Genomic DNA, 9,839 nt, shown 5'->3' with positions numbered 1-9,839 from the left:
TATTGCAAGGAAATAGATGTAGTATTATATTAAGAATATAAAAGAAATAACTTAAAACGGAAGCAAATGTGTTAAAATTTATGAATTGTAAAAATTATAGACACGGGTATTATAACAATATATTATAAAACATTCTTAGTCTAATAACAAAAATAACTCATATGAATAATTCATGGATAGACAATTTTGTAACAATATTTTATATATATTGGGGTACACAAAACCGGAGAAAATACTCTACTCCAAGCCTCAAATAGTGAATGAATTCTGAAATTCTATCATTTCAGTTATAAAACACTAACATGCTCAATAGAAAAAGACAGAATTCTTCACATATGCATATGTGTTCTGATTCAATAAGTACTTGGTGAAAGAAACTACATTAATTTACATCATTGCTCTTTCCTTTGTGGTACCCATGCAGGCAATGCAATAGGGTCCAGGTCAGGTGGAAGGCTATACTTTGGGCTTTAAACACAGAATGACTTCTAGAGGAAAAGCGTAGCAGTAATGTGACTTCGCTGAGGAAATTTCCTCCAGATGTAATTTAATCTAGCACATCCCATATTTCAGCATAAAAATTTATACGACTGCTAAAATTTTACAGTACAATAGAACTAAGTATTTAAATTTTTAATGCAAATTTTATATTCTGATCATTAACTGCCTGATAGGTATTAAATGTGTAATTCTTTAAAGCTAACTTAAGGTACATTATTTTAAAATTGTCCTTGTTTTCTTATATCTACACTCTGAATATCTTACTCACGCCGTTTCATCTGCATCAGACATTTTTTGATTCACAGAAATATTCTCGACTTTGAATTAATCTTACTCAGTAGTGAAAATTGAGACAAAAGTAAATGAAACAAACTTGTTTGCATTATTATATTTAGAAAATTTCTGTAGTGGCATTCAAAGATGTGCAAAAATACTTCTTAATCTTTGATTTTAGTATTTGCTGTATTACTCTAATATAAGCTATCTTAAAATTAATTTTTATTTCAAACTTTGTTAAAATTAGTGGATATCTGAGAGTATGAACATTCAAACTACTAATACAATCCTCATTTTTAAAAAAAGTCTATAGAAACAGACATAGGTTGCACCATACCTCAGAAATTACTTTTCTCATCAGTTTAAATATCACCTCCTTATGATTGTCTCCTTTTGACATTTTTGAAGGTATGCTGTCTTTAGTATTACTTATAACATAGTAGTGGGTTCAATCTGACACATGTTATAACATTCTTAAATAGATATCTAACAATAAAAACATTGACTATATTTATTCATCATTAAGCAAAATATTAAATTTGTGAATCTACTTACAGAATTGTCTTTCAAGATAAAGCTGCCTCACAAAAGTATTCAGAGAACTTTATGATTCAGTATAGCATGGCATTTTCCACTATTTCCTAATGCTATCTTTTCTTTTATTGTCAAAACTGAAATTATAACTTCAGCTACCAAAAAATTATGTATATAAATTCCTTCCCCCTGAAAAAGAAGTCCAAAAGAAGTCTGCAGCTCAAAATTATTCATGGATCTACTTGGTAAATAAAATACATGTATTTGATAGAAGATTAAGTAATTTTCTCTTAAAGATGTTGACTCCACACAACACAAATGGTTGATTTTTTTAATTTGTGAAATTCATTTCTAAGATAAGTTGATTTTATTTCTGAATATATGCAATTCAGTTCTATAAACAAGTGCAGGACTTAAATAATAATCAAGTTATATTTTATTTCAAATAGCAAATAAATTTTTATCTTTTACAACAGCAATAAAAAATTAAATTGTACAAATGATAAGAATAGGAAATTAATTTGATACTAAGAGAAGAGATAATAAAAATATCTTTCTTAAATATAAAAGTCTAATTTGCATTTGTTGTACTAATTTTGGAACCTGCTTGACTTTTGTTCATTACATGTAATGTATTTTTTTTATTTTCCTTTGAGATTTCTATTGAAATATTTTGGTAATGTTAGTGATAATACCTTTTTACGAAATGAAGTAACTTTTTATAGGAATTTCCACAACAGTGCAACAGCATCCCATTTCAGTGTGTTAGAGTTGTGTATATAGCTGATGCTTTTAGGCAGTAACAAAAGTTTATAAACATTAACAAAAGGAGTATTCAAAACAAAAGCTTTAAATTTAGTTTTCCAATATTCTTTATAGCGGTTAAAAGAGTTGACCAAATTTTGAAATGTAGTAACCTTAGTGTCCTGCTGAAGCAGGAGAGGATGTTACAGGAAACTATAGTTCATACTCAAATCACAAATTCCCAAAACCTTTTAAGGGATGACAGCAAAAATTACTTCATTATTCAATTGCTCCTGAATGTCAAAATTAAGAAAGTTTGCACAGAAAAAATAACAAAACAATGCTCATTTAAAAAATAGCTCAATGACATATAGTGCTGTTTATAATTCATTATGAAATTCAAACACTTCTATTTAATAAATTTCCCTGTTTTCTGTAGTTTAATCATGCATGTAAGTCACATGTAAATAATTCTATTTTCTTTAAATATGGAGTTACCTGAAATTCTCACCAAAGTTTCATGAATGATGACCAACCTATGTAAAATAATTGGGAAAAATATAACAGTATATATTCTCCAAAATACTCTTTTCTGTCGTCATGGAGCATTGTAACAAAATGCAATATTTTAAAATATTAACATTCCTCACTGAAATATGCATGCAGTCAGTCCAAGGGAAAAAAAAAATGTCCCTGTGCAACAACTGCCCTGAGGAACGTACTATTCCTTCTGAACTGCTTTTTCCCTGGAGGTAACATTCTCATTAAAAAGATGAACTGATTTTATCATAGCCATGGGCAATACACACTGTCCAGAAAGGATTTCTAAATAGATAAACACCTCACCAGACTCAAAACACCAGGAGCACAATATGCTGACAATGCCAAAAATTTCCCTTGCTTCGCCAGCTTCTCTGCTGCAACATGTTCCTACCATTAAGATAATAATAATGTCATGGCAAAACAGAAATTACAGTAATGAACAAAAGTAAATAATGACAAGACTAGAAAGAGTAATTTAGGTCTGTATACCTTATTTTTATTTCCATTTCCTTTACCTTTTTCAAGTGGATAAAAATAGAGGCAAATTTGAAACATTCCCTAACTTACAATCTATTTAAAATTCATTAATATTGTTTCCAGTGTTTTCTATAAATTATCTATGTCTATTTACTCTGTGTGCCTCTCTGTCTCTGCGTGCCTCTCTCTGTCTGTCTGTGTCTGTCTGTCTCTCTGTCTCTGTATCTCTGTTTCTGTGTCTCTGTCTCTCTCAATGTGTGTTGGGAGTACATTGATTGTGGGGAGTGCTGAGGATTAATCCCAGGACCTCAATTTTGCTAGAAAATAACAGGACTTCTATTATTCTGGTTCAAACAAGCTCAATTCTAACTTAATGCTATTAGTAATGTCTCTGACCCTGAGATTGATTCTGAGGTGGGTAACTCAGGAAGTATCTGATACTCACGGAATCCAACTGCTCTGCAGATATCTCTCACTGAGCATTTGTTCTGCAGATATCTCTCACTGAGCATTTGTTCTGCAAATATCTCTCACTGAGCATTTGTTCTGCAGATATCTCTCACTGAGCATTTGTTCTGCAGATATCTCTCACTGAGCATTTGCTCTGCAGATATCTCTCACTGAGCATTTGTTCTGCAGGTATCTCTCACCAAGCATTTGCTTACTTTTGATTGCCAGCCAGGTAAGTGCAAGACACAGGAAGGTGATCCAGTGACAGATACACCCAACCCAATTAAAACACTTTCCTTTACTGTCCTTTTTTAATAATATATACTAAATGTGGCAGTAAGAGTAGCATTCCCATATAGTTAGATGATTCTGGATTATTTAATCAGAAAGAAAAGTTATGTGTTCTACATGAAAATCAGTGAATTCTTACGTAAAATAAAGCCACAATTTTTGTATAAGATAGTACAAGTAAATATCCACTAATACTTTTTTATTAATGAGTTAACTTGCAACAACTCTAGAATCTTCAAGGCCATTACTTTGTAGCACATGATTCTATTCCGTAATAAATTAGGCAATAATTTAATTATTATACCTGCAATATATTTGCCATAGTTACTGCCCAAAATTCTAATTATTAAAGCCCTCTGTAAAATTCTGTAGGGATTCTAAAGGCATTGGAGAAATATATGAGATTGTAATTAAGATGAGGAAATAACACTAGCTACAATATTTAAAACTAGTGAGGTCTTTTTTCAGCATTATTATGATAATGCAATTTTTCAAAATAAAACCTGGAATACACTCCTACCGATTAGTAGTCATTATGGAAGAGTATTTATCTACCTTTGGACATTAAAATAGGAAATACTGTATAATATATTTATTGTATCTTTGACTTCATTCTACAAAAATGCAAGAGGTTTTTGGTTTTTTTTTTTTTTAATTTTTGGTCATTATTATTTGAATTGAAATCACAATGATGGAAGTCACCTGAAATACATTTCCCAAATATTTTAAATGCAAACAAACTAAGAATGAAAAAAAAATCATCATCTATTTTAAATGCACACTCATTTTTAAAAGAAATAATGAAAATGTAGATTTAAATTATGCTAAAAGTTCAAAATGACATTTTACTGTGCAGGTTTGTATTTAAAATTAAAAAAATGCACTGAAATTTTTTTGCAAGTAAGTTATCATTTTAAACTATATAGAAATGGACACTTAATTGAAATTGCACTGTGAAGTAACTTTTAAAATAAATATGCCTACATACTGCAGTAAATAAAGACAATTTCATCCACAAATATTATCATGCCATATATAGAAGAATCATTCCAGGACCAGTGATAATCAATTATTGCCCCTAAATTAGGATCACAACTGACATAACTGATTTGATTATTTTCCTTTTTAAAAATTAAATTAGTTAGGGCTTTTTACCAATGTTGCAAAAGACACACCAGAGGGGGAAAATTCTGAATTCTAGAATCATAACTATACATCTTAGCCATTGATTATCGTGTGGCTTGACATAATATTAAAGAATTGTAAATATAATATTATTATTTGTGGTACAGCTTAGTTCACATTCAAGGAAAGGAGCAATTGTAATCATATGATTCAAGTTGATAAGAAAAAGAAATATCATATCCAGAGTACACTTACATAATAAACATATTTTTGCCTGAAAAGTAATAGAAGTAGATTTTTAAAATATCATACATTATATGCTAATTTTATATTCTTAGAGAAAAACTTTTAAAACAGGAACCCATGAAGAGCTGGTGGGTTTCATCACAGTATTTGATATTTTGGGAGGTATACAACCAAATCAAAGTAAGTTATAAGCAAAATAAGCTTAATCAAATTATGTGTTTAATGCACTATTATTATGTCCAAATACATTGGCATCATTCTTGGCACTTCTGAATCATATTTTTAATTGCAGTCTAATTATAAAAAAATAAGTTTGCCTAGTTATCTCTTTCATTCTCAAAGACATTGTTATTTCAACTGATATTTGAGGGCTTTTCTGTTTTTGGTTTTGTTTTGTTTTGTTGGTTTTTGTTGAGCTGGCCTTTAGTACTCTCTCTTTGAGCAATCAAAACTTGAACATTTCACAAGAAGCAAACAGTACATGCTGTAATAATCATTTTCTATGGCAATAAAAATTAACTCCAAATAACTACTGCAGCTTTTCTTAGGATGATGTGAGTATGTAGTAGCCCAACCATGCCACCAAATAACCTAAATTATGTTTCATCTTGGTAGACTCCAAGTAATTTTTAATAGATTAACCTTGACACTCACGTATTTCTGGCATAGTATCAATGTTTTAGCATAGAGATATTCTCATTTTTCTTTACATTTAATTTGGATGTCTAATTATAAGCCTAATAATTCTTCCACATACCTAATAATTCTTCATATACCTAGTCAATGTATTCTGACAAGCCACAGAGCAAGACCTCCAAATCCATAACTTTGCTACATACATTCTATATCACAGGGGCAGATTTTATTTAAAGATGTTTGAAATTCAAATACTCTTATAGCTTAACAGATAATGTAATATTATGTTAAATTGCTAGGTTAAGAGTCTATGGGAGATACTGCACTAGTCCAGAAGAGAAGCAAATCCAATTCCAGTTTGTCTAGAAAAACAAATTAGTTTGTTCTGGTGAAATAAACCCCAGATTTTTATTAACTTAGCTTGTAGGTCTCCCATTGCATTAATTACTGTTTATTAAAGTATGATGGAGTATATGATAAAGCACAGTGGGTCTATATATTAAAGCAAGTGTGTCATATGAATGCATTAACAACAGCTTTTACTTGTTGAAGATGCCATGCATACATGGTGATCATCAGTGAGTGACAAGCCTCTAGTGACAATTTAAAAGCCACATCCCGCTTTTCACACTGCCTTGCTAGCTTCCTATTTAATCAGCATGGAATGGAATGACTTGTATTTTCTTCGAACACAAGGAGGTTGAATTAATATGACTGAAATTAATTAGTTAATTAGAAAGATATACCAACTTCTTTTGTTAAAAATGGGAGGCAGAGAATGATTCTCATTGCAAGAATTAATAACAACAATGATAGTGTTTCCATGTGTCTATCTAATCTTGGTTACAGAGCTTGCAAAAGATAAACAGATAAAAGATACAGTGAGACAAGGTGACTGCTCCTATGTGTAAAATTTCCCGATCAAAACAATATGGTATTTGAGGAACATATTGCTAAACAATTAAATTGGGGTTAATGCTATCTTTTGAATTTTATTAAAATGCACAATTACCACACTGCAATGATACAGCAAGTTTGGTATCAATATGAAGCTTCGTTGTAATGAACTATACAAAATTGTCTTTTAAAGTATATAACTTGAGAACACTAGAAATTGTCATTGATAGTAAAAATTATTTATAAGCAAAAGTTAAAAATATTCATTTTCTAAACCACTAATTCTTGTACATAGATGTATGATTATAAATTTGATTTGATAAGGAGTTATTACAATAAATATAAATTGAACTGAAATAACTTGATGTGTTAAAATATTTCTGACAATGAACAAAATGCCCACACTTTGTTCAAAGCATCCTTATTCCCATGAGCTTTAAGTGAGCCATGGCTCCTTCTATGAACATTTTAAATTGAAAATATCCATCAAATACTGGTTCAAAACTTCAAGTTTTACAAATACATCTAAGTTTTACCCACATATCTGTATATTTACACTAGAAATATACAATATTTGCTCAGGTTTACTGATTATTACTCAACTACAAATCATTAGACAATTTTATTTTAACATAGTTTCATGATAAACCCTCTTACAGTAAACGGCGTTCTGATATTTAGTAGAATTAGGTCTGACATACTTCACAACATGCAATATATTGATATGTTTTTATTTTCTCAGAATTGTAGAAAGTCTAATGACAACATTTGTATTACATTGATTTTCAGTTAAATATCTGTATTTTGGTCTTCAACGTCTTTATAAGAAATAACCTACACCACTCTAAATTCTTAAATTAAATGTTACTCTCCTTAGAAATGTATATAAAATTATTCATTTTAATATCAGTATAGTTACCGTTAGGTATATTTGATCTGTGACTTTTGAGCCAAATGGTCTGATGAAAACAAGAGAAGAAGAAAAAGCATTAGTCTCTTGTACATATTACATCACATTACTCTCTTTCCAATCTAACATTCTTCAATGCACAAAATATAAACTTTTAATTTGAAATTCCAAAGGAGCAGTACAGGAAAATTGAATATGCAATGATTCATAGCCCATCTGCTGTTTCATGTCATACATGGTGACATACTCTCATGGACATATTATATGGGCACTGCAGTTGCAGGAAGACATTAGCATTCATTTAAAATTAGGGGAAGATGAATTTGTTCAAGAGAATATAAATAAATATAAGATATTAGATATACAAATTAAATTACTTTAGGCACATAACTATCTAGCTAATTTACTGAAACTGTCATGATTCTGCATTGCAAAATGCTGGAAATCCTTACATCCTTCTAGAAATAAATGTAAACACTTAATTGGATTAAAGTTATTTAACACATTTATAACACTTTTTCCCTTTTAAAGTCAAGTAATTAAATGTGCCTGGATTACCATATTTAAAGGAGTTCTTTCACTATTTCCAGCTTGACTTCAGTACATTAAAATTTTATGCTGAAAAAAATATAGTTGCAACAACTTTTTTTACATCAGCAAATATTATAACTTTGACTTATCTAAAAAGTATCAGAACGTGCTTCAAGCCGAATTCAACTTCTATTTGGGTTCTGCTGCTATTTTCTGTAATATGTGGGTCTGTGATCTGGGAAACAAGAAACATTGAATGGCCAGTTTTGGCATTTCAGACAAGAACTAAATAATTTTTACTCAATCCCTTTCTGTACCGGACAACAACAATAACTACAAAAAGTCATACATAAATAAATAAGTAAATAAAATAAGAGAGGAAATGAAAGAGGCCGAGAGGTAAGGAGAAGAAAAATCATAACTGAATAAGGAAAGAAAATAACATGTAATAATCTGAGTTCCTTGCCAAAACTACAACTGATTATCAAGAATACCATCACTGTGTAAGGTGAAAATCTTAGGTCACTGTTTCCATGTATGTGTGCATTTTCTGTCTCCAAGTATGATTTCCCAGATTGTGGTTAAGAAAAAATTATATGGGAAACAGAAGTGACATATGTAGATGTGACGACATTTGTAGAATAGGCATGAAGATCCCTTGAAGATGTATGAAGTTTTGTTTCACACACTGATGACAATATTTAAGTGAAAATACCTATAATAATAATTCAATGAGTGACTTTTTATCAGTATGCAAATTATGGGAAAGACTTATCTAAGACCACTGAAGTTTTCACATTATAAGCAGAAAAAATAAAAATAATATTTATATATACCTAAAAGGATATTTACATTAGATTATGCATGATATTTAAAAGAATAATCACAAAATGTAAGCCTAACTTGCATCCAAATTTTACTTGGTGACTGAAGCAAAGCAGACTGGTCTCCAAATTTTGATGGGGAGTATCTGCAGGGTCCCATAACCCAATCACATACCACTACACATGTAATTTAATAAAGTATCCGGATAAAGATTAGACATCAAAAACAAAATACACAAATGTACAAATTTAAGCTTCTATTATTCATGGCAATGTATTGTTTGAAGCATATGTAAGGAGAAAGATAATTTCCATGTATTCTTGGCAATATGATTCTGAACAATTTTTTTTTCAACCTAACAAATTGAAGATTCATCTATTTTAACCTCTTAATTGGGAAACGTTAACAGATTTTAAAGTAACCTTTGTTAAAAATCCACATGATTTTCAACTTTTCTGTTTTATAAAATACAGTACTCTAAAAACCTCAGGTTGCAGTATAGCAAAAATAAAAGAAAGAGAATTATCAAAGGAGATCATAGGGATTAGTGCTGATTTTGAAAAAAAGTTAAATGAAAACATGTTAATAAATTTTCTTTGGAAATTGTATTGTTCAGCCATATGTCTTGATGTTGATTATTTATGACTTTAAGATAAAAAGACTTGTTTCATGGAGGCTTGTTTCTAAACAGCATCAGCATTTTATCATTTATAAAATACTATCATAATTGAATGTAAAAATAAAAGAGTGGGAAAGTGACAGTAGCACTCTCCAAGAGGGAAAAAATAACAGTCTGTAAAGAAGAATTCTCAATCACACTAATGTGAAATACTGTTGTTTTTTTGTTTGCTTG

Source organism: Mus caroli, chromosome 14 (genome assembly GCF_900094665.2).
Source record: "Mus caroli chromosome 14, CAROLI_EIJ_v1.1, whole genome shotgun sequence".
Lineage (NCBI taxonomy): Eukaryota > Metazoa > Chordata > Mammalia > Rodentia > Muridae > Mus > Mus caroli.
Note: the sequence above shows the minus strand (reverse complement) of the source record.